Source organism: Scyliorhinus canicula, chromosome 3, assembly GCF_902713615.1.
Source record: "Scyliorhinus canicula chromosome 3, sScyCan1.1, whole genome shotgun sequence".
NCBI classification, from domain to species: domain Eukaryota; kingdom Metazoa; phylum Chordata; class Chondrichthyes; order Carcharhiniformes; family Scyliorhinidae; genus Scyliorhinus; species Scyliorhinus canicula.
The window spans coordinates 227134716-227160500 of record NC_052148.1 but is presented as its reverse complement, the minus strand read 5'-3'; the positions used below and the strand labels follow the sequence as shown (position 1 = coordinate 227160500).

Sequence of the window (25785 nt, the reverse complement as noted above, 5' to 3'; positions counted from 1 at the left end):
TCTCAGTCTCACTCTCTCACTGCTCCCTCTCAGTCTCACTCTCTCGCTGCTCCCTCTCAGTCTCACTCTCTCACTGCTCCCTCTCAGTCTCACTCTCTCACTGCTCCCTCTCAGTCTCACTCTCTCACTGCTCCCTCTCAGTCTCACTCTCTCGCTGCTCCCTCTCAGCTCACTCTCTCGCTGCTCCCTCTCAGCTCACTCTCTCGCTGCTCCCTCTCAGTCTCACTCTCTCACTGCTCCCTCTCAGTCTCACTCTCTCGCTGCTCCCTCTCAGTCTCACTGCTCCCTGTCAGTCTCACTCTCTCACTGCTCACTCTCAGTCTCACTCTCTCACTGCTCCCTCTCAGTCTCACTCTCTCGCTGCTCCCTCTCAGTCTCACTCTCTTACTGCTCTCCCTCAGTCTCACTCTCTCACTGCTCCCCCTCAGTCTCACTTTCAGCCTCACTCTCTCACTGCACCCTCTCAGTCTCACTCTCTCACTGCTCCCCCTCAGTCTCACTCTCAGTCTCACTCTCTCACTGCTCCCTCTCAGTCTCACTCTCTCACTGCTCCCTCTCAGTCTCACTCTCTCACTGCTCCCTCTCAGTCTCACTCTCTCTCAGTCTCACTCTCTCACTGCTCCCTCTCAGTGTCACTCTCTCACTGCTCCCTCTCAGCCTCACTCTCTCGCTGCTCCCTCTCAGTCTCACTCTCTCAGCTGCTCCGTCTCAGTCTCACCTCTCTGCACTCTAATTTTCACTCTCAGTCTCACCTCTCTCACTGCTCCCTCTCAGTCTCACCTCACTCTCAGTCTCATCTTCTCACTGCTCCCTCTGCAGTCTCACTCTCTCACTGACTCCCTCTCGAGTCTCACTCTCTACACTGGCTCCCCTCTCAGTCTCACTCTCTCACTGCTCTCTGAGTATCACTCTCTCACTGCCTCACTCTCCAGTCTCACTCTCTCACTGCTCCCTCACAGTCTCACTCTCAGTCTCACTGCTCCTCTCAGTCTCACTCTCTCACTGCTCCCTCTCAGTCTCACTCTCTCACTGCTCCCTCTCAGTCTCACTCTCTCACTGTTCCCTCTCAGTCTCACTCTCTCAGTACTCCCTCTCAGTCTCACTCTCTCACTGCTCCCTCTCAGTCTCACTCTCTCACTGCTCCCTCTCTGTCTCACTCTCTCACTGCTCCCTCTCAGTCTCACTCTCTCAATGCTCCCTCTCAGTCTCACTCTCTCGCTGCTCCCTCTCAGTCTCACTCTCTCACTGCTCCCTCTCAGTCTCACTCTCTCACTGCTCCCTCTCAGTCTCACTCTCTCACTGCTCCCTCTCAGTCTCACTCTCTCACTGCTCCCTCTCAGTCTCACTCTCTCACTGCTCCCTCTCAGCTCACTCTCTCGCTGCTCCGTCTCAGTCTCACTCTCTCACTGCTCCCTCTCAGTCTCACTCTCTCGCTGCTCCCTCTCAGTCTCACTCTCACTGCTCCCTGTCAGTCTCACTCTCTCACTGCTCACTCTCAGTCTCACTCTCTCACTGCTCCCTCTCAGTCTCACTCTCTCGCTGCTCCCTCTCAGTCTCACTCTCTCACTGCTCCCTCTCAGTCTCACTCTCTGACTGCTCCCTCTCAGTCTCACTCTCTCAATGCTCCCTCTCAGTCTCACTCTCTGCACTGCTCCCTCTCAGTCTCACTCTCTCGCTGCTCCCTCTCAGTCTCACTCTCACTGCTCCCTCTCAGTCTCACTCTCACTGCTCCCTGTCAGTCTCACTCTCTCACTGCTCACTCTCAGTCTCACTCTCTCACTGCTCTCCCTCAGTCTCACTCTCTCACTGCTCCCCCTCAGTCTCACTTTCAGCCTCACTCTCTCACTGCTCCCTCTCAGTCTCACTCTCTCACTGCTCCCCCTCAGTCTCACTCTCAGTCTCACTCTCTCACTGCTCCCTCTCAGTCTCACTCTCTCACTGCTCCCTCTCAGTCTCACTCTCTCACTTCTCCCTCTCAGTCTCACTCTCTCACTGCTCCCTCTCAGTCTCATTCTCGCTGCTCCCTCTCAGTCTCACTGCTCTCTCTCAGTCTCACTCTCTCACTGCTCCCTCTCAGTCTCACTCTCTCACTGCTCCCTCTCAATCTCACTCCCTCAATGCTCCCTCTCAGTCTCACTCTCAGACTCACTCTCTCACTGCTCCCTCTCAGTCTCACTCTCTCGCTGCTCCCTCTCGGTCTCACTCTCTCACTGCTCCCTATCAGTCGCACTCTCTCGCTGCTCCCTCTCAGTCTCATTCTCTCGCTGCTCTCCCTCAGTCTCACTCTCAGCCTCACTCTCTCACTGCTCCCTCTCAGTCTCACTCTCACTGCTCCCCCTCAGTCTCACTCTCAGTCTCACTCTCTCACTGCTCCCTCTCAGTCTCACTCTCTCACTGCTCCCTCTCAGTCTCACTCTCTCACTGCTCCCTCTCAGTCTCACTCTCTCACTGCTCCCTCTCAGTCTCACTCTCTCACTGCTCCCTCTCAGTCTCACTCTCAGTCTCACTCTCTCGCTGCTCCCTTTCAGTCTCACTCTCTCACTGCTCCCCCTCAGTCTCACTCTCACTGCTCCCTCTCAGTCTCACTCTCTCACTGCTCCCTCTCAGTCTCACTCTCTCGCTGCTCCCTCTCAGTCTCACTCTCTCGCTGCTCCCTCTCAGTCTCACTCTCTCACTGCTCCCTCTCAGTCTCACTCTCTCACTGCTCCCTCTCAGTCCCACTCTCTCACTGCTCCCCCTCAGTCTCACTCTCACTGCTCCCTCTCAGTCTCACTCTCAGTCTCACTCTCTCACTGCTCCCTCTCAGTCTCACTCTCTCGCTGCTCCCTCTCAGTCTCACTCTCTCGCTGCTCCCTCTCAGTCTCACTCTCTCACTGCTCCCTCTCAGTCTCACTCTCTCACTGCTCCCTCTCAGCCTCACTCTCTCACTGCTCCCTCTCAGCCTCACTCTCACTCTCTCTCAGTCTCACTCTCTCGCTGCTCCCTCTCAGTGTCACTCTCACTGCTCCCTCTCTGCCTCACTCTCTCGCTGCTCCCTCTCAGTCTCACTCTCTCACTACTCCCTCTCAGTCTCACTCTCTCACTGCTCCCTCTCAGTCTCACTCTCTCACTGCTCCCTCTCAGTCTCACTCTCTCTCAGTCTCACTCTCTCACTGCTCCCTCTCAGTCTCACTCTCTCACTGCTCCCTCTCAGTCTCACTCTCACTGCTCCCTCTCAGTCTCACTCTCTCGCTGCTCCCTCTCAGTCTCACTCTCTAGCTGCTCCCTCTCAGTCTCACTCTCTCACTGCTCCCTCTCAGTCTCACTCTCACTGCTCCCTCTCAGTCTCACTCTCAGTCTCACTCTCTCGCTGCTCCCTCTCAGTCTCACTCTCAGTCTCACTCTCTCACTGCTCCCCCTCAGTCTCACTCTCTCGCTGCTCCCTCTCAGTCTCACTCTCTCGCTGCTCCCTCTCAGTCTCACTCTCTCACTGCTCCCTCTCAGTCTCACTCTCGCTCCTCCCTCTCAGTCTCACTCTCGCTGCTCCCTCAGTCTCACTCTCTCACTGCTCCCTCTCAGCCTCACTCTCAGTCTCACTCTCTCTCAGTCTCACTCTCTCGCTGCTCCCTCTCAGTGTCACTCTCTCACTGCTCCCTCTCTGCCTCACTCTCTCGCTACTCCCTCTCAGTCTCACTCTCTCACTGCTCCCTCTCAGTCTCACTCTCTCACTGCTCCCTCTCAGTCTCACTCTCTCTCAGTCTCACTCTCTCACTGCTCCCTCTCAGTCTCACTCTCTCACTGCTCCCTCTCAGTCTCACTCTCACTGCTCCCTCTCAGTCTCACTCTCTCGCTGCTCCCTCTCAGTCTCACTCTCTCGCTGCTCCCTCTCAGTCTCACTCTCTCACTGCTCCCTCTCAGTCTCACTCTCTGACTGCTCCCTCTCAGTCTCACTCTCTCTCAGTCTCACTCTCTCGCTGCTCCCTCTCAGCTCACTCTCTCGCTGCTCCGTCTCAGTCTCACTCTCTCACTGCTCCCTCTCAGTCTCACTCTCTCGCTGCTCCCTCTCAGTCTCACTCTCACTGCTCCCTGTCAGTCTCACTCTCTCACTGCTCCCTCTCAGTCTCACTCTCTCGCTGCTCCCTCTCAGTCTCACTCTCTCACTGCTCCCTCTCAGTCTCACTCTCTGACTGCTCCCTCTCAGTCTCACTCTCTCAATGCTCCCTCTCAGTCTCACTCTCTGACTGCTCCCTCTCAGTCTCACTCTCTCGCTGCTCCCTCTCAGTCTCACTCTCACTGCTCCCTCTCAGTCTCACTCTCACTGCTCCCTGTCAGTCTCACTCTCTCACTGCTCACTCTCAGTCTCACTCTCTCACTGCTCTCCCTCAGTCTCACTCTCTCACTGCTCCCCCTCAGTCTCACTTTCAGCCTCACTCTCTCACTGCTCCCTCTCAGTCTCACTCTCTCACTGCTCCCCCTCAGTCTCACTCTCAGTCTCACTCTCTCACTGCTCCCTCTCAGTCTCACTCTCTCACTGCTCCCTCTCAGTCTCACTCTCTCACTTCTCCCTCTCAGTCTCACTCTCTCACTGCTCCCTCTCAGTCTCATTCTCGCTGCTCCCTCTCAGTCTCACTGCTCTCTCTCAGTCTCACTCTCTCACTGCTCCCTCTCAGTCTCACTCTCTCACTGCTCCCTCTCAATCTCACTCCCTCAATGCTCCCTCTCAGTCTCACTCTCAGACTCACTCTCTCACTGCTCCCTCTCAGTCTCACTCTCTCGCTGCTCCCTCTCGGTCTCACTCTCTCACTGCTCCCTATCAGTCTCACTCTCTCGCTGCTCCCTCTCAGTCTCATTCTCTCGCTGCTCTCCCTCAGTCTCACTCTCAGCCTCACTCTCTCACTGCTCCCTCTCAGTCTCACTCTCTCACTGCTCCCCCTCAGTCTCACTCTCAGTCTCACTCTCTCACTGCTCCCTCTCAGTCTCACTCTCTCACTGCTCCCTCTCAGTCTCACTCTCTCACTGCTCCCTCTCAGTCTCACTCTCTCACTGCTCCCTCTCAGTCTCACTCTCTCACTGCTCCCTCTCAGTCTCACTCTCAGTCTCACTCTCTCGCTGCTCCCTTTCAGTCTCACTCTCTCACTGCTCCCCCTCAGTCTCACTCTCACTGCTCCCTCTCAGTCTCACTCTCTCACTGCTCCCTCTCAGTCTCACTCTCTCGCTGCTCCCTCTCAGTCTCACTCTCTCGCTGCTCCCTCTCAGTCTCACTCTCTCGCTGCTCCCTCTCAGTCTCACTCTCTCACTGCTCCCTCTCAGTCTCACTCTCTCACTGCTCCCTCTCAGTCTCACTCTCTCACTGCTCCCCCTCAGTCTCACTCTCACTGCTCCCTCTCAGTCTCACTCTCAGTCTCACTCTCTCACTGCTCCCTCTCAGTCTCACTCTCTCGCTGCTCCCTCTCAGTCTCACTCTCTCGCTGCTCCCTCTCAGTCTCACTCTCTCACTGCTCCCTCTCAGTCTCACTCTCTCACTGCTCCCTCTCAGCCTCACTCTCTCACTGCTCCCTCTCAGCCTCACTCTCACTCTCTCTCAGTCTCACTCTCTCGCTGCTCCCTCTCAGTGTCACTCTCACTGCTCCCTCTCTGCCTCACTCTCTCGCTGCTCCCTCTCAGTCTCACTCTCTCACTACTCCCTCTCAGTCTCACTCTCTCACTGCTCCCTCTCAGTCTCACTCTCTCACTGCTCCCTCTCAGTCTCACTCTCTCTCAGTCTCACTCTCTCACTGCTCCCTCTCAGTCTCACTCTCTCACTGCTCCCTCTCAGTCTCACTCTCACTGCTCCCTCTCAGTCTCACTCTCTCGCTGCTCCCTCTCAGTCTCACTCTCTAGCTGCTCCCTCTCAGTCTCACTCTCTCACTGCTCCCTCTCAGTCTCACTCTCACTGCTCCCTCTCAGTCTCACTCTCAGTCTCACTCTCTCGCTGCTCCCTCTCAGTCTCACTCTCAGTCTCACTCTCTCACTGCTCCCCCTCAGTCTCACTCTCTCGCTGCTCCCTCTCAGTCTCACTCTCTCGCTGCTCCCTCTCAGTCTCACTCTCTCACTGCTCCCTCTCAGTCTCACTCTCGCTCCTCCCTCTCAGTCTCACTCTCGCTGCTCCCTCTCAGTCTCACTCTCTCACTGCTCCCTCTCAGCCTCACTCTCAGTCTCACTCTCTCTCAGTCTCACTCTCTCGCTGCTCCCTCTCAGTGTCACTCTCTCACTGCTCCCTCTCTGCCTCACTCTCTCGCTGCTCCCTCTCAGTCTCACTCTCTCACTGCTCCCTCTCAGTCTCACTCTCTCACTGCTCCCTCTCAGTCTCACTCTCTCTCAGTCTCACTCTCTCACTGCTCCCTCTCAGTCTCACTCTCTCACTGCTCCCTCTCAGTCTCACTCTCACTGCTCCCTCTCAGTCTCACTCTCTCGCTGCTCCCTCTCAGTCTCACTCTCTAGCTGCTCCCTCTCAGTCTCACTCTCTCACTGCTCCCTCTCAGTCTCACTCTCACTGCTCCCTCTCAGTCTCACTTTCTCGCTGCTCCCTCTCAGTCTCACTCTCAGTCTCACTCTCTCACTGCTCCCCCTCAGTCTCACTCTCACTGCTGCCTCTCAGTCTCACTCTCTCGCTGCTCCCTCTCAGTCTCACTCTCTCACTGCTCCATCTCAGTCTCACTCTCTCACTGCTCTCTCTCAGTCTCACTCTCTCACTGCTCCCTCTCAGTCTCACTCTCTCACTGCTCCCTCTCAGTCTCACTCTCTGACTGCTCCCTCTCAGTCTCACTCTCTGTCTCCCTCTCAGTCTCCCTCTCAGTCTCCCTCTCAGTCTCACTCTCAGTCTCACTCTCTCTCTGCTCTCTCAGTCTCACTCTCTCACTGCTCCCTCTCAGTCTCACTCTCTGTCTCCCTCTCAGTCTCACTCTCTCACTGCTCCCTCTCAGTTTCACTCTGACTGCTCCCTCTCAGTCTCACTCTCTTCCTGCTCCCTCTCAGTCTCACTCTGACTGCTCCCTCTCAGTCTCACTCTCTCGCTGCTCCCTCTCAGTCTCACTCTCTCGCTGCTCCCTCTCAGTGTTATGGGCCAGGGTTCAGAGAACCGCATAGTGTATCATTGAGTTCACCTGAACCACAACTTTTAATAGATTGTGGTATGGGTAGCCATAGAGCAGAAATGGAAAAAGTATTTTTTAAAGCAAAACAATGTTTATTCTATTCACTCAAGTTAACCTTTTTAAAACAAACAGCGAACATCTTAGCAACCATTAATTGAAATATAACCCCCAAAGAATACAATACTAAGTAATCCATAAGTTGTCCTTTTAACATCCAGAAGACTTAAAAAAGGCCTTCAAACAGAAGTACATCAGGTTAAAGTCACTACTACGAGCAATTATTAGTTTTAAAGTAGTGATCTTTACATGGGTATGTAGAGAAGGGGCTGATGGGAAATAGATACACCGCTATGGGGCAGCACTGGCAGGTATAAAGGGGGAAGCAAGCAGTCCTCAAGCCTCTTTGACTGATTAGACTGTGAGGAGAACAAAGGCAGAGATTTAGCTCAGGGCTGCTAGTGTGGTCAGGCCTAGTTGTAGTGTATAGAAAAGTTGTAACCTTCTACTAGTACCGTTCTTAAAGTAAGAGCTCACACAGTTATTTAAGTTGTGTTACTCAATAAACCTGATGGAAAATTTCTGGACGACTTTGAGCCTTCTTCTGAAAGCCTTTGCTGTAACTGAATTGAGTAGCACATGTTACCTGCCATACAGGTAACAAAACATGGTACCAGGTTGGCTTTAATCAAACAGTACTTGATTAGGTTAGAGACCAGAAAGAACCAAAATAAGCAGAAAAAATAACGGGCCAGCCACTCGACTGTGGAAGACTTTACAGCATTTGGATTCCAGACAACCAACCGAAGTGATGGACCACACGCCACTTCCAGAGCTGCTATAAACTACTGTTAATTTAAATAGTAACTGGGAATGTATAAACAGCAGCTTCAAATATACATGGCAGCTACTGCCTTAAATGCAGCCCACGATGAGAGAAAGATGGGGATACTGTCAACAGTAGGCCGGCAAGCGTAGACATTTATAATTCTTTTACATATGGTGACAATGAAGATAAAAATAGCTTTCAAGTGATAATTGCAAAATTTGATGAACACTGACAATCACAGTCAAATGAAATCATGGAACGCTTTAACCGCATAACAGATTCCAACGAAATGGGGAGACTATCTCTGATTTTGTCACAGATCTCCGATTGCTAGCACAAGATTGTAACTATGCTGATGTAACAGATTCCATCATCAGGGATCAATTAACCTATGGTCGCTCAGTTGAAAATTTATTGGAATCATTGAGGCAGCAAAATGATTTAACTTTAAAAACTACCATAGCAAATTGCTTACAGCAAGAACAGAAAAAACAGCAGTACCTCGAGTTTCTCGAAAAAAAAAGCGGAGAAAATCCTCCACAAGGTGGAAGGCGTTAAAATGGTGACCTCTACACACAGGCATTCTTTTCCGGCCACCGACACCCATTCCAGCATGTCTGCGCATGCACACAGTCAACAGAGACGCTATCCGGCCAGATCCCGGTATGCGCATGCACGCAGTATGTAAAGTTCCGAACCCAGCCAGAAGAGCGAGTCGCACATGCCTGATCGCTGCCGACGTGTAACGTCACGAACGTCATGACATGTTACCGTTGTGGCAACGCCCACTTAAAAGGGAAATGTCCTGCACTCGGGAAAAGATGTCTAAAGTGCTCCAAGATGAATCATTTTGTCTCCCAGAGTCAGTCCACAGCAAAATATTACTCTTCAACGCAAAGACATGGAAACTTCAAGGTTCGCACAGTAGATGCAGTGGACATTCAGTCACTCGAAGAAAATGTTTCCGACCACAAAGAGTTCCACTCCTGGGAGAACACCTAGGCGTTGGAATCATAAATGCCACAGAGGAACCGCACGAGCTGACCACACAGCCTCAATACGTGCATACCATTGACTCCACAAGCGAACAGAGTGCCATAGTGCAAGTGAACAACTCCCAATTACGTTCAAGCTTGACACGGGAGCATCCGTGAACTTGATGACAAGCAAAGATCTCGTATCCATCCCAGGGACACAGGAGATGATACCTGTTGCATGCAAGTTAACAGACTACAATGGCAACTAGATCACCTCGAGGGGATCATGCCACCTACAAGTAGGCAATAAGAAAGTCACAAAAGGACTACACTTTGAGATCGTGGATGACAAACGAACATCGCTGTTATGTGCTCAAGCCTGCAAGGATTTGCAGCTGATAGAGGATTTTCATGAACACGATTGATTCATCACGACTGGCTGATGCCATCCAGCTGCTTCTCAATGAGTATCCTGACGTCTTTTGTGGCATGGGTACGTTACCCTACAAGTACAAAATCCTGCTCAAAGACGATGCACTACCGGTCATTCATGCACCAAGGAGGGTACCAGCTCCGTTGCGGGACAGGCTAAAAGCGGAACTCCAATGCCTCCAATCTCAAGGCATCATATCACAGGTCACACAGCTGACTGACTGGGTCAGCTCGTTGGAGTGTGTCAAGAAGCCGTCCGGTGAACTCAGAATCTGTTTAGATCCCAAAGATTTGAACAAAAACATTCGCAGGGAACACTACCCCTTCCCCAAGTGAGAGGAGATAACGAGCGAAATGGCACAAGCTCGCATACTCATCAAACTTGATGCCTCACAAGGTTGGCAGATGCAACTCGATGATTCCAGCTGACTGCTGTGTACCTTCAACACACCGTTTGGGCGATACTGCTATAATCGTATGGCTTTCGGGATGATCTCTGCATCCAAAATATTTCACAGAATTATGGAGCAGATGACAAAGGGCATTGACGGCGTCCGTGTATATGTTGATGACATCATAATATGGTCAACGACAGAGGAAGACCACATTGCTCGGTTAAAACAAGTCTTCAAAAGAATCCACCAATTTGGGCTGAAGCTCAACCGATCCAAGTGCATCTTCGCACATTCATCCCTGACCTTCCTGGGTGACACAATATCAGAGCTTGGGATGATGCTGGACACTGAGAAAATCGCAGCAATTCAGAACATGCAGCGGCCACGTGACAAGAAAGCGGTTTCTTGGATTCATCAACTTTCTAGGCAAATTCATATCGAACCGAGCAGCACGGACGACAGCATTACGAAATCTGATAAGGAAGGACACGGAGTTTGACTGGACTCCTGCCACCAAGACAAGTGGGTGGATCTGAAGCACCAACTGATGGCAGCTCCAACGCTGGCATTCTTCGACCCTACAAAACCCACAGAGATCTCCACCGACGCCAGTCAACATGGAATTGGTGCGGTGCTACTTCAACAGAATGACCAATTTGACTGAGTCCCAGTAGCATTCGCTTCTAGAGCGATGACCGCTACAGAGTGCAGGTATGCACAGATAGAGAAGTAGTGCCTGGAATTGAGCATGGATATAACAAAATTCCACCACTATGTGTATGGCCTTCCCACATTTCTAGTGGAAGGGCAGCATGGTGGCGCAGTGGGTTAGCCCTGCTGCCTCACGGCGCCGAGGTCCCAGGTTCGATCCCGGCTCTGGGTCACTGTCCGTGTGGAGTTTGCACATTCTCCCTGTGTGCGTGGGTTTCGCCCCCACAACCCAAAAATGTGCAGGGTAGGTGTATTGGCCAAGCTAAATTGCCCCTTAATTGGAAAAAAATAATTGGGTACTCTAAATTAAAAATAAAATAAAAACATTTCTAGTGGAGACTGATCATAGGCCACTGGTCAACATTATCAACAAAAATCTCAATGACATGACGCCGCACCTACAAAGCATGATGATGAAGTTGAGGAGGTACGACTTCACGCCGGTCTACACTCCAGGGAAGGACCTAATAATCGCTGACACCTTGTCCCGAGCCATTGATGCTAACAGTACACCTCCGGCATCCATTAACGATGTAGAAGCTCATGCACAGTTGTGCAGAGAGACATTCCCGGCAACGGACGAGAGGCTGCAGCAAATTCGTCAGGCAACATGAGAAGAAGATGTGACCCTGCTCCAATCATGCACAACCTTCAGCATGGCTGGCCAAGAGGGCGGTGCCCACAGTTCCAAAACGTCAAAACTGAACTGTCTGTGGTGGATGGCATCGTACTGCGAAATGACAGAATCGTCATTCCACTGGCGCTCCGGGCGGACATGAAAATGAAATGAAATGAAAATCGGTTATTGTCACGAGTAGGCTTCAATGAAGTTACTGTGAAAAGCCCCTAGTCGCCACATTCCAGCGCCTGTCCGGGGAGGCTGGTACGGGAATCGAACCGTGCTGCTGGCCTGCTTGGTCTGCTTTAAAAGCCAGCGATTTAGCTGAGTGAGCTAAACCAGCCCCGCTCCGTACGATTCCAGACATTGGATTGGATTGGATTGGATTTGTTTATTGTCACGTGTACCGAGGTACAGTGAAAAGTATTTTTCTGCAAGCAGCTCAACAGATCATTCAGTACATGGGAAGAAAAGGGAATTAAACAGAATTCAAGAAAATACAAAAAAATACATGAGAATACATCATAGGGCAACACAATATATACAATGTAACTACATAAGCATTGGCATCGGATGAAGCATACATGGGTGTAGTGTTAATGAGGTCAGTCCATAAGAGGGTCATTTAGGAGTCTGGTGACAGTGGGGAAGAAGCTGTTTTTGAGTCTGTTCGTGCGTGTTCTCAGACTTCTGAATCTCCTGCCCGTACGTACATGCTCCGTACGATTCATGAGGGGCACCTTGGAGTCGAGAAGTGCAAAAGAAGAGCACGGCAATCCCTGTACTGGCCTGTGACAAACGAGGACATAACAAACAAGCAAGCGAGGAGTGGATGGAATTCTCAAAAAAAATGTAACTTCAAGCACGTGACACCGAGTCCACACTTTCCTCAATCGAATGGCAGGATAGAGAAAGGTGTAACAGTATTAAGCAACTGCTCAGCAAGGCCACTGACTCGAATTCCGAAATACACTTGGCTCTATTATCATATTGTTCATCACCATTGAGCTCAGGGCTGTCATCAGTTCAAATGCTCTTCAATCGAGATATGAGGACAACGCTATCGGCGTTACATTTCACCGATCCAGATCACTCACACGTGCTGGACAAGTTGTGTCAGCAACGTCGCACACAAAAGCAGCACTATGATCAACATGCGAAAGTGCTGCATCCGTTAGCGATCAACGACATGGTTAGACTGCGACACCCTGGTGGAGGATAATCTAACATGGCAATGGTGCTCTGACAAGTATCGCCACGATCGTACGTTGTGAAGACTGATGATGGTATGCTGTTTCAACGCAATTGACGAGACCTGCTGAAGGTTCCACCTCATCAACCTGTATTTCCGACGTTGGATCTGCAGGACGCTATCACGCGACATCCCGGGACACCAGCAGCTGGTGCCCAGCTGGACATAAAAACTTCAGGGTCTCCATGCCCACTCAAGAGGTCTACCCGAATCAGACGTGCACCCAACCGTCTGAACTTGTGACCATGGGACTGATACAATCATTGCTCTCTGTTTTGTATTTGTGCATGAAACTAACTGTTTGTTCCATTTTAGTTACAGCTCTGCAACTATTAAAAAAAAGTGAAAAAGGGGGATGTAGTGATCTTTACATGGGTATGTACATAAAGGGCTGATGGGACATGGAAAGACCACTAGGGGCAGCACTGGCAGGTATAAAGGGGGAAGAAAGCAGCCCTCAAGCCTCTTTGACTGATTAGACTGTGAGGAGAACAAAGGCAGAGATTTAGCTCAGGGCTGCTAGTGTGGTAAGGCCTAGTTGTAGTGTATAGAAAAGTTGTAACCTTCTACTAGTACAGTTCTTAAAGTAAGAACTCACGCAGTTATTTAAGTTGTGTTACTCAATAAACTTAATGTAAAACTTCTGGACGACTTCGAGCCTTCTTCCAAAAGCCTTTGCTGCAACTGAATTGAGTAGCACATGTTACCTGCCATACAGGTAACAAAACAACAATGAAGCCCTTAATTCCAAGAGTGAGTCGAGTGTGCGTCCTCTGAACTGTCTCGAAAGTAATTCTATCCTTTTTCTATTCTCCCTGCCAAAGTGGTGAAGTTCACATTGTCCTTCATTATATTCCATCTGCCAAAGTTTCCCCACTCTCTTCATCTATCTAAATAGCTCTGTATACTAATCATACTGTAGGATCCCGCATGGGGGCAAGGTTGATGATAGTCCCCATGTGGCTTGAGGAGTATGCACTGCTCCGTTAACTATGGGGCGGGGACTGTTGTCTATAAGTTAACCTGACTAGAACAGGCCTCCAGAGAGAAAGGACCAGGGAATATATATATGTATATATGTTTCTGTTGTGAATAAATCAGTACTTTATTTTTACTCACCTTTACTAAACTAACAATGAGGATCAACTGGAAGCTGTTGCCGTGCACCTCTGCTGACTATTGCTACTTTTGCTCCCTTGGGATTGAGGTACACCTTGCTCGCTCACTACGTCTATATTTAAACGGTTGGATGCTTTTGACCGCATGAGCGAGTCCTGGCCCCAATATGCGGAATGTCTCTGCTATTTCTTCAGGGTGAACAATATTACCGAAAATGAACACCAGACGGAAATTTTGCTTACGGCATGTGGCGCACATACTTTTGGGATTATTTGGGGCCTTATGTTTCTAGTGGTGCCAGACAGCATTGTGTTTGGCCAATTAATTGCGTTGCTGGGGAAACACTTCAACTCAACGCCCTCTATTGGCGGACAGAAGCACAGATTTAATATGGCAGTGTGAGCGGAAGGAGAGCAGTCGCTGAATATATCTCCCGGCTACATAAAATTGCTGAGTACAGTACTGTGATTTTGGAACTGCGCTAATTGACATGCTGAGGAACTGTTTAATCTGAGGCATTAATGACCATGATATCCAGAAACGTCTGCGTGGTGAAGGTTCCCTGACTTTCAACAGGCATTACAAATTGCTCTCTCGCAGGATAGCACAGCCCGGGGAGTTCAAGAGCTGCAGGCAATGGAGGTCAATGTTCTGAAGCGCCGCCGTCCACCTCTCCACGGGCAGACCATCGCGAGACTGCGGGACAGCTGCCTCATGATCATCCTCTGTGGACTCCGACAGAGCTGATGGCACCACCTCTGCCAAGTGTGCCCACTGCAACGCCTCATGATAGACACCGCCCTGCACACATGGGCCATGCTGCCCGCCGACCCAGTGCTCACAGACACCACGTCGATCACCCTGAAGAGGCTGGCGCAGCCTTGAATACAGCTGAACTGCCTGACCATGCCCTGAGTGGCTCCTATCGGTGCTCCGGTGAATGTCAATCGTCACCTCCTGTGCTTGGAATTGGACATTGGTGCTTCTGTATCTGTTGTCCTGCGTAAGGTTTTCGACCAAATCTGCCTCGGGTGGTGTGAATTGTATTTGTCTACTTCGACTGGCCATCTATACTGGGGAGCAGCTGTCTATCGAAGGCTCCGTTCTCACCCCTGTAACCTACAAACATCTAACTCTTCGCCTCCCCTTCCTTGTGATGCAGGGGGGCAGACCCAGTCTGTTCAGCCATGACTGGCTACACAGGCTGCGCCTTGACTAGTTGCGGAACCTCCAGGTGGAATCCGGGGGGAGCGAGGTACAGGCTGTGTTGTGGAAGTTCTCTGACTTTTTTGGATTGGGCCTCGGGAGGATAAAAGGGGTTGAAGCAAAGATCTGGGTAGATCGCAGAATGAACCTCTATTTTTTTTTCAGAGCACAGCCAATACCCTACACGCTTGTAGGAAAGGTTGAGGATGCGTTGAGGTGTTTGGAAGGCCTTGGAATCATTCGGCTGGTTCAGTTCACCGATTGGGTGGCGTCAGTGGACCGATCATCAAACCAGACCTGTCTGTTCACCTGTGTGGCAATTATACGCTCACCCCCAATACGGCATTCCGTCTAGATCATTACCCACTCCCCTGTATTGAGGACATCTATGCCACGATGGCGGGAGGTTCCACCTTTACCAAACTGGACATGAGTAATGCATACTTGCAGCTCAAGCTCTATGAAACATCCAGGTTTGTCACAATCAATATCCACAAAGGCTTGTATGAATATACTCGTCTCCCATTCAGTGTCACTTCAGCCTACGCCATCTTTCAGCGCATGATGGAGGGGATTCTAGGTGGCCTTTCCCAGGTAGCAGTTTATATTGATGGTGTCTTCAAAACAGGCTCAACGGAGGCCGAACTTCTTCAAAATTTGGAGGTGGTGCTGCGAAGCTTTTCAGAGTATAGTGTCCACTTCTGTAGGGAGAAATGTGTGTTTCAAGCAAGGGATGTTGTATATTTGGGGTACCGGGTCGGCCCCGATGGCTTCCACCTGATGGCTGACAAGATGCAAGCTGTTAATCAGGCTCAGATTCCGACAAATGCTACAGAGCTCCGTTCATTTTTGGGCCTAGTTAATTCTTATGGGCACTTCCTGCAAATTTGGCCATGCCCTGCCCCCCCCCCCCCCACACTGATTGCTGCAGAAGGGAAGACCCTGATCATGGAGCACAGTGCAAGACTCTGTTTTCCAATTGGTGAAGTGGGTGTTGGTCTCCTCCAAGTTTTTATGCATTATGATGCCACCAGGGCCCGACACTTGACATGCGATGCCTCACCTTATGGAATTGGTGCAGTGCTCTCACACCGCATGGGTGTCAGCCTCGATTGGCCCATCGCTTATGCTTTGAGAACGCTGATGGCTGCAGAGTGTAACTATACTCATATTGGAAAAGAGGGCTTTGCAGTCATCTTTAGGATGCAGCGCTTGTGTACGGTCATCATTTATTAATTAAAACGGATCACAAACCACTGTTCCGCCTGTTTTGGGAAGACAAAGCAGTACTGCCAATTGCCTCAGCCACATAGTGGTGGGTCCTTCATTTAGCGGCATATCAATACTCCTTTCAGCACTGCCCTGAAACTCCGATTGCGCACGCAGATTCTGGAAGGCTATTCCAATTACCGAGCAAGACAGTCCCCCCCCCCCCACAAGGCAGACTAAGTCGGGCCGGTCCTGCCGGCGACAGCTAGATACATCTGTGACTGGATGCAGTATGGTCCCATTTTATCCAAAGTTCGACATTTTGTTTTGACCGGTAGCCCACATAATCTGCGGAGCAGAAGGCTTTTTGAATAAATATTGGCAGAGCTGACCGTCGAGGGTGGTGTCCTCCTGTGGAATACCAGGGTCGTCGTTCCCAAGAAAGGGCAGTCACTGACCCTGAAGGACCTTCATGCCACACATCAGGAGTTACCAAGATGTAAATGTTGGCCTGGAGCTATGTCTGGTGGCCCAGCATAGATACGGACATAGATTTGCTCACTCAATGCTGCCTTGTCAGTCAGGCCCACCAGAAACCCCCAGTGGCAGTGCCTCTACAGCCGTGGGAGTGGTCTGGGCAACCGTGTTCATGTAGATTTCGCCAGTCTGTTTCTGGGCTCCAAGTTCCTGGTGATCGTCGATTTTATGCTCAAAATGGCTGGAGGTACACCTAAAGTGCACGGTGGCACAGTGGTTAGCACTGTTGCTTCACAGCGCCGGCTTGGGTCACTGTTTGATCGGAGTCTGCACGTTCTCCCTGTGTCTGTGTGGGTTTCCTCCGGATACTCTGGTTTCCTCCCACAAGTCCCAAAAGACGTGCTGTTAGGTAATTTAGATATTCTGAATTCTCTCTCCGTGTACCTGAACATGTGCCAGAATGTGGCGACTAGGGGCATTTCACAGTAACTTCGTCGCACTGTTAATGTAAGCCTACTTGTGATAATAAAGATTATTATTATTATGTTGTCTATGACCTCCCGTGTCACCATCGACCAGCTACGTGCCTCTTTTTCACCTCGGGTTGCCAGAGATCCTAGTCATGGACAAAGGGGCCTTGTTCATTAGAAAGGGGTTCGCCGCCTTCATGAAGTTGAATGGTATCTGGCAAGACTGCACGGCGCCCTATCACCCCACATTGAACGGATTGGCAGAACATGTTATTCAGACCGTAAAACAGGGCCTGAGTAAACAGTCCATGGGATCGCTGGACACTCGGCTGGCTTGATTTCTTTTCTGGTATCACACCATTTTGCATGCAGCCATGGGAGGGACCCTGACTAAGTTGTTATTGGGTCTCCGTCTTCACACTCATTTAGGGTTATTGCACCCCGATATCAGCGCTAAGGTGTACCGCTCACAAGAAATACAACGGCACTGCCCCACTGGGCGTCACCCGTTACGCTGTTTCACGTCTGACCAGAAGATCTCCATTCGTACCTTTGGTGAGGGTCCTCACTGGCTTCCAGGGGTCGTTGTTCGTCAGACCGGCCTGTCTCATATCAGGTCCGTGTGCTCAGCCAACTAAAGAAGAGTTGATCATATTTGTACCCATTCGCCTGATGTTTCGGTGTCCCCTCGGCAGCCCTGCCTGTGGGCCGACCGACCACCGGACGTCTCTTCATGAGCAATCCTCCTCGCTCTTGCCAACTCCATCGCCTGCGCTGCCTGCTCTGCTACGCTCGTCTTGTTCTTCTTCTCCTCAGGATAATGAAATACCAGATGTGTGATCCTCAGATTCTGACATGGATACACAGACATCGGAGGTCTCCGACCTGGACGCTGTCGCTCGGCCACCATCTGCAGGTTCTCCGATCCTGCGTTGCAGCCGAAAGCATTGTTTTCTGGTTCACTAAACTCCGGCTACTCCTGTACCTCCACTGGGGTGCGCCTTGCCTTGGCCAAAGTGCCTGCGTCACCCACAACCCACGGGGCCAGATTCGGATTCCTCTTCGTGTTCTCATCTTTATCGTCTCGTACCAGTCTTCCCCATGGGGAATCTTTTGGGGGGGGGGAGATAGGAATGTAGTATCCTGCATGGGGCACACGGGACAGGGTTGTATACAAGGTCGGCCTAACTAGAACAGGCCTCCAGAGAAGTGGTCTCCTTCTCTGTTGTAAATTCTCTATTTCCTTAATGGTTCAGAGAGCTCGCTGCCATTTTATGCTCTAACGGGTGTTAATTAGCATAATACGGGGCCTCAGCCAGGAGGAAGTCTCACCTTGGAGAGCTGCCAGCCAATTTGATAGGGGTAACGGCAGGCTTCCCATCAGAGGCCATTCCCACCCCAGTGTTAAATCACTAAAAGGTCGGGACAGGCAGGAACCCAGAGGGAATTCCTGCCCTTCTAATTTCACTCACACCACCCTCCATCCCCATCTCAAGAACATACCCCAGGGGCAGCACGGTAGCATTGTGGATAGCATAATTGCTTCACAGCTCCAGGGTCCTAGGTCCGATTCCGGCTTGGGTCACTGTCTGTGTGGAGTCTGCACATCCTCCCCGTGTGTGCGTGGGTTTCCTCTGGGTGCTCCGGTTTCCTCCCACAGTCCAAAATGTACAGGTTAGGTGGATTGGCCATGATAAATTGCTCTTAGTGTCCAAAATTGCCCTTAGTGTTGGGTGGGGTTATTGGGTTATGGGGATAGGGTGGAGGTGTTGACCTTGGGTGGGGTGCTCTTTCCAAGAGCCGTTGCAGACTCGATGGGCCGAATGGCCTCCTTCTGCACTGTAAATTCTATGGTATGGGAGGGGGGGCCTAAAATTCTGGCCCATGTTTCTCAGATCCCCCATTCTAAGAGGAGTAGGCACAAATCAAAGGCTCATTTTCTGTCGGTGCCCTCATATTAAGGCCTCTGACAGTGGACAACACAAATAATGTAGGAAATATTTAGATATCACTCCTGCATCAACTACATAAGATTCAATACTCCCATCTGTTTCAGGCATCAGCTGTCTGCTCCTGGAAGTGTGTGGGAAGTAATTTGGAAGAAAGCAAGATCATCAGATTTCCATTAATGTTGCACACACAGGTAACTGATGTACTCCAGAAGAAAAACAGAGGGAAATCTTCCACTTCTCTTTTAACTGACTTTGACTGCTCCTTACAATTTGACTAACATTCCTTTGCAATCATTCCAATGCTTAGTTATTATGCGATGTGCCAACTTGAATTTTAAAATTACTCCAAGTGTAAACTTATCAGCACATTGTGTAGCTTCAGTCTAACCTCAGTAGAATTGCTCCATTGTTCTGCTTTCTTATATTTTGCTAACTCTTTTAAAGTGTCTGAATACTACGTCTAGACATGGACAGTGATGAGCTTCCTAATACTCTCGGGTCCCTTTCTGAGTCAGACTGTGATAATTCCATTCAATAACTTTATGCTTGCATTGCACATTATTTCATTCAATTAGTAATACTTGTATAATTGATTCAAATGTGTGTCAACCGTGGCTCAGCTGGTAGCATATTTGCCTTTGAATCTGAAGGTTTTGAGTTCAAGTGTCATTCCAGGACTTGAGCAGAAACATCACGGCTGGCACTCCAGTGCAATACGAAGAGACTGCTTACACTCTTGGAGGTGCCATCTTTCAGATGGGATGTTAAACAAGATCCCCTCTGCTCTCTCAAGCAAATGTAGAAGACCACGTGGCACTATTGTGAAGAGCAAGGGATTATCTCTGATATCTGGTATCCACAGACCCCAAGAGGCCGACAGCGAAACCAAGGAGACGACCAATGAACCGGAACAGCAGACCGCGAGATCTGCGGTGCAGCAAACGAAAAGGAAAGAGTTGAATTGGACCCCTCCGGAAGGCCGCTGCCCTAGACTCAACATGTATGCTCAAGCCGTCAGGAGTCGTGTCAATGCCAGATTCAGCAGTCGCATTCACAAGGCAGCCCCGAACATCACCCAAGCACAACGCAACGCCATCCACGCTCTCAAGACCAACCGCAACATTGTCATCAAACCAGCAGACAAACGAGGGGCCACCGTCATACTGAACAGAACGGACTACTGCAAAGAAGTATACCGACAACTCAACAACCAGGAACACTACAGACAGTTACCCGCAGATCCAACCAAGGAACACATCCGCCAACTCAGCAGACTGATCAAGACCTTGGATCCAGACCTTCAGAGCACCCTACGTGCACTCATCCCACGTAATCCCCGCATTGGAGATCTCTACTGCCTCCCAAAAATACACAAGGCCAACAGACCAGGCCGTCCTATCGTTTCAGGCAATGGGACCCTGTGTGAGAACCTCTCTGGCCACATCGAGGGCATCTTGAAACCCATCGTACAAAGTACGCCCAGCTTCTGACACGCCACGACGGACTTCCTACAGAAACTCAGCACCCATGGACCAGTTGAACCAGGAATATTCCTCGTCACAATGGATGTCTCGGCACTCTACACCAGCATCCCCCATGACGACGGCATTGCTGCAACAGCCTCATTCCTCAACACCGCCAACTGCCAATCTCCAGACGCAATTCTGCAACTCATCCGCTTCATTCTAGATCACAACGTCTTCACCTTCGACAACAAATTCTTCATCCAGACGCACGGAACAGCCATGGGGACCAAATTCGCACCTCAATATGCCAACATCTTCATGCACAAGTTTGAACAAGACTTCCTCACCGCACAGGTCCTTCAACCGACGTTATACACCAGAAACATCGATGACATTTTTTTCCTTTGGACCCACAGCGAAGAATTACTGAAACGACTACACGATGAGATCAATAACTTCCATCTCACCATCAGACTCACCATGGACTATTCTCCAAATTCTGTTGCATTCTTGGACACACTCATCTCCATCAAGGACGGTCACCTCAGCACTTCGCTTTACCACAAGCCCACAGACAACCTCACGATGCTCCACTTCTCCAGCTTTCACCCAAAACACATTAAAGAAGCCATCCCCTATGGACAAGCCCTCCATATACACAGGATCTGCTCAGACGAGGAGGAGCGTAACAGACATCTACAGACACTGAAAGATGCCCTCGTACGAATGGGATATGGCGCTCGACTCATCGATCGACAGTTCCAACGTGCCACAGCAAAAAACCGCTCCGACCTCCTCAGAAGACAAACATGGGACGCAACTGACAGAGTACCCTTCGTTGTCCAGTACTTTCCTGGGGCGGAGAAACTATGACATCTTCTTCGCAGCCTTCAACACATCATCAATGAAGATGAACATCTTGCCAAGGTCATCCCCACACCCCCACTACTGGCCTTCAAACAACCGCGCAACCTCAAACAAACCATTGTTTGCAGCAAATTACCCAGCCTTCAGAACAGCGGCCACGACACCACACAACCCTGCCAGGGCAATCTCTGCAAGACATGCCAGATCATCGACATGGATACCACCATTACACGTGGAAACACCACCCACCAGGTACATGGCACATACTCGTGCGACTCGACCAATATAGTCTACCTCATACGCTGCAAGAAAGGATGTCCCGAAGCGTGGTACATTGGCGAGACCATGCAGACACTGCGACAACGAATGAACGGGCATCGTGCGACAATCACCAGGCAGGAATGATCCCTTCCAGTCGGGGAACACTTCAGCAGTCAAGGGCATTCAGCCTCTGATCTCCGGGTAGTAAGCATTCTCCAAGGCGGTCTTCAGGACACGCGACAACGCAGAATTGCCGAGCAAAAACTTATAGCTAAGTTCCGCACGCATGAGTGCGGCTTCAACCGGGATCTTGGATTCATGTCGCATTACATTCACCCCCCACCATCTGGCCTGGACTTGCAAAATCCTACCAACTGTCCTGGCTTGAGACAATTCACACCTCTTTAACCTGGGACCACCCCCATCTCTGGATCTGTAATGATTTGATTACCCGCATTCCAAGCATTGTCTGGCATCTCTGACCTTGTCTATATAAATGTTTCTGGAACATACCTCTCCATTCACCTGAGGAAGGAGCAGTGCTCCGAAAGCTCGTGTTTGAAACAAACCTGTTGGACTTTAACCTGGTGTTGTAAGACTTCTTCCTGTGCTCCCCCCAGTCCAACGCCAGCATCTCCACACTCTGGTATCTATGCCAGTTATCTCCTCAATCAACATTACAAAAACAGATTATCTGGTCATCATCTCATTGCTATTTGTGGGAGTTGACTGTGTGCACATTGACTGCTGTGTCTCCCACATTATGTTACACTTCAAAAGTACATTATTGGCTTTGACACGCTTTCAGTTGTTCGGTGGTCAAGAAAGATACAATATAAATGCAAATCTTTCTTTCTCTATATACAAATCTTTACATAGTACACACATTTGCTGTTCTATCTTTCTTACTGCCATCCAAAAAAAAAATATTGCACCCAGTTTTAGAACTCAGATATTTCAATATCAGTATGTGAGAAACAGGTTCAGGCATAAAACCCTATAATTCACCACTCAACACTCCCCAGAGTCAGACTATAAAGCTCTAATTATTTTTTAAACTACAGTCAACTACTCCATGTGCAGTAAATATTTCAACCAGTAAATTATAGTTTTCAATGTAATCAGAAGTAGACCTTATCAAAGTCTTTTGAAACCATGGGCAGGATTTTTGAGGCCCAAAGGGGGTGGGACCGTAGGCAGGCAGGCCAGATATTTCCTGCTGCTAGCCAGCATGCCAGTTTATTGGCACCATACTGTCCTGGAACCATTTTCAGGATGATTGCGTTCGAGAAGAATGGCTATCGTTCACAAGAGGGAGGTAGCCAATTTTGATAATTAACTCCCGTGCCAAATGGAATTATCCAATTGGCAGGCAGGCTCCAACCTGTAGTTGAATGGTCAATTAAATCAGGTGCCCTCCTGCAGTAGGAAGGGGAGCCCACATTCTTCTCACTCAGCCCCCTCCACATCCACCATAACTGCTGGGCCACAACTGTGGTCCCTGACCATCCTGTTATCCAACCAGTATTAGAATCAGAGAAAAGTTACAGCACAGAATGAGGCGATTCGGCTCATCCAGCCCATGCCAGCCCGAGGACACCCAGGCGTCCTTTCTAATCCCACTTTCCTGCATCTGGTCCATAGCCCTGCAGCTTAGACACTAGAGGTGTATATCCAGGTACCTTTTAAAAGAGTTTAAGGTCTCTGACTCCACCACCAACACGGGCAGCGAATTCCAGACTACCACTACCCTCTGCATAAAAAAGTTTTCCCTTGTACTCCCTCTACACCTTCTGCCACTCATCTTGAATATCTGTCCCCGATTCAAGAATTCTAAAAAAGGGAAACAATTTTATCCTGTCCACCCTATTTGTTCCCCTTATAATTTTGTCTACCTCATCAAGTCACCCCCTCAGCCTTCTTTGTTCCAAAGAAAATAATGCCAACCTAACCAATCTCTCCTCGTAGCCACACTTTTCTAGCCCTGGTAAAATTCTTGTAAAATTTTTAACTTACATTTTATTACCTGTTCTTCAGAGGGCATGTCTATCTTGAGGTATTGGCAACTCCCACTTCAGATGATGGAGTTACCATTTGTCATGGTTGGAAGGCATCCTATTGGCCCACCAGCCTTAGGAGCCAAACTCCTGCAAAAATCAGTGTTCGAGAATCTTAATCCAGGACTTGAGCACAAAAGTCAAGGCTGACATTCTGGTGCAGTACTGACAGTTTTCTGTACTTTCAGTGGTGCTGTGTTTTGAAAGAGACTTTAAAGGGGCGGCACTGTGACATAGTGGTTAGCACTGCTGCTCATAGTGCCAGGATCCCAAGTTCAATTCCGGCCTCGGGTCACTGTCTGTGTGGAATTTGCACATTCTCCCCGTGTCTCCTCTGGGTGCTCCGGTTTCCTCCCACAGTCCAAAGATGTGCAGGTTAGGTGGATTGGCTATGCTAAATTGCCCTTTAGTGTCCAAAGGTTAGGTTGGGGGATGGGGTGGAGACATGGGCTTAAGTAGGGTGCTTTTTCCAAGGGCCAGTGTAGACCTGATGAGCTAAATGGCCTCCTACTGCACTGTAAATTCTATGAAACAGAGCTAATCTGCCTACTTGGGTGGACGTACAAGATCCCGTGGCACAGTAGCACTTAACTTTCATGCCATAGGATCTTTCCAGATTACCACAAGTGAAATTATTTATATCCCACAATCCTTTGTGCACATCTTCAGAAGGGTGGTCTCTGCAGCTTCTGAAGAATGACTAGACATCATTTCCTATCATCACACTGTAGCCACCTGGGGTGGCCACGTCTCGATTCCAAAATGGACACTCGCAAAGAGTACAGGGAAAAATGGACAGCACTAGAAAAACAAGCAGGTACAAGGTTTCCTGTGGATTGGAACTTGCAGAGCTCAGACAGAACTAAAACTAAAAGCCATTAGCACAGTAATGAGCTATCTCCGGGGACAAAAGAGAAACATTTAAACAATCGGTACCAGGGCAGACTCCCCGGCGCCAGTGGAGACGAAAACAAAGGCAAGCCAACGGTTACCTAGGGCCTGCCCAGCGATCGAGGAACGACCCCGTTATTGGAGAGAATCGATACAAACGATTGGGACACGGCCCAATTAATTGGGACCAAGTCCAGGGTCCGCCCAGATGGGCGTGAAACCCTTTGGGTATACAACAGAGTCCCCAAGGTCAGAGCGCTCTCTTAAGAACTCTTCATCTTCACCTTGGCATTTGGCTCTCAGCGACGGGAGGCCCGCCAAGCACCAGCCAAGTAAGTATAAGGTCAACGCACGCTACGAGATAGACGCTCCTAGCTACTATTCTATACCAGTTCGAAGCCAGCGGTATCAGAACTGGACAACGGCCATTGTTCCTCTGACTGAGTGGGCGCCCGAAGCTAAGTATAGGCTTTTAGTAGTAGTTGTAGTTTAGTGAGTAGAGTTTGTGCATGAGTAATAATTGACTGGGTGTGTAAATAAATGTGCATTGATTTCAAACTTATTAACTGGTGTATCGAGTCATTGATCAGTATTCGGTTTTGAACCTTGTGGTGGTATCAGAAAGATACCTGGTGACTCTTGAGTAAAGGTAATTAAAACAGAGCAAATTAAGGAAAGCATAACGAGCAACATTTACTGGCGATATCTGATGGGACTCGACTTAGAAGTGCCTCCCCCCCCCCCCCCCCCCCCCTCAGAGAGAACCCAAAATTTGAATTGGAAATCCAATTGGAAACAGAAGAACCACAAGTGTTTAAACAGTACTGATCAATCCTCCAGAATTCGGAAGTGTGTTAACGCATGCGCACTAACAGGGATATAAGATAAACCTGAGAGATTTTGTTGTGTAAAACTGTCGGGAGTTTTGTAGGCCGGAAATTAGCGTAAGCCGTACCCGTGTTTACAGCACAGCTTTATCACCACCGTTCCAAATTTAGTCACGAACCCAGATATAGAAAAAAATGGCAATGAAGGCAATAGAACACCTTATGAACCCACGGGATTTCGAGGTCACAGCGGCCAGCAGAGTAGGACAGTGTCCCGTTTGGGAAGAGGAAATAAGGAAGTACCTCAAAGGGAAAGGATGGCCCCTTTGGAGCGAATTTTGCACAAATGAGGAAACAGGTCCCGGGAGTATAGGACATACTTGGTGGGAGAACCTGACAGAGATCCACAAGAAGAGCTTGGGAAAAGCTCGCAAGCCGATGGTAATCGTGTCCTGTCTGGCACAATTGCGAGGCACAGAGGTAGTCGTTAGGACGCTCCGTAGTGAGATAGAGGAGAGAGATCGAACGAGCAAGGTAGATGTGAGCGAGATAGAGAGAGAGAACAGCGAGTTAGAAACATTGTTCAGAAAACAGTTAGAACACTTTGCACGAGAGTGCAACGCGCCACAGAAACAACAGAGAGCCCAACAGACAGGCAC

The 25785-nt window shown here is 49.8% G+C and overlaps 1 protein-coding gene across 2 annotated transcripts in view; it reads right to left on the bottom strand.

Moving 5' to 3' along the window:
* The window catches only part of idua (alpha-L-iduronidase), a 328554-nt gene that overhangs the window by 100935 nt on the left and 201834 nt on the right, over positions 1-25785 (bottom strand). The window lies entirely within an intron of this gene.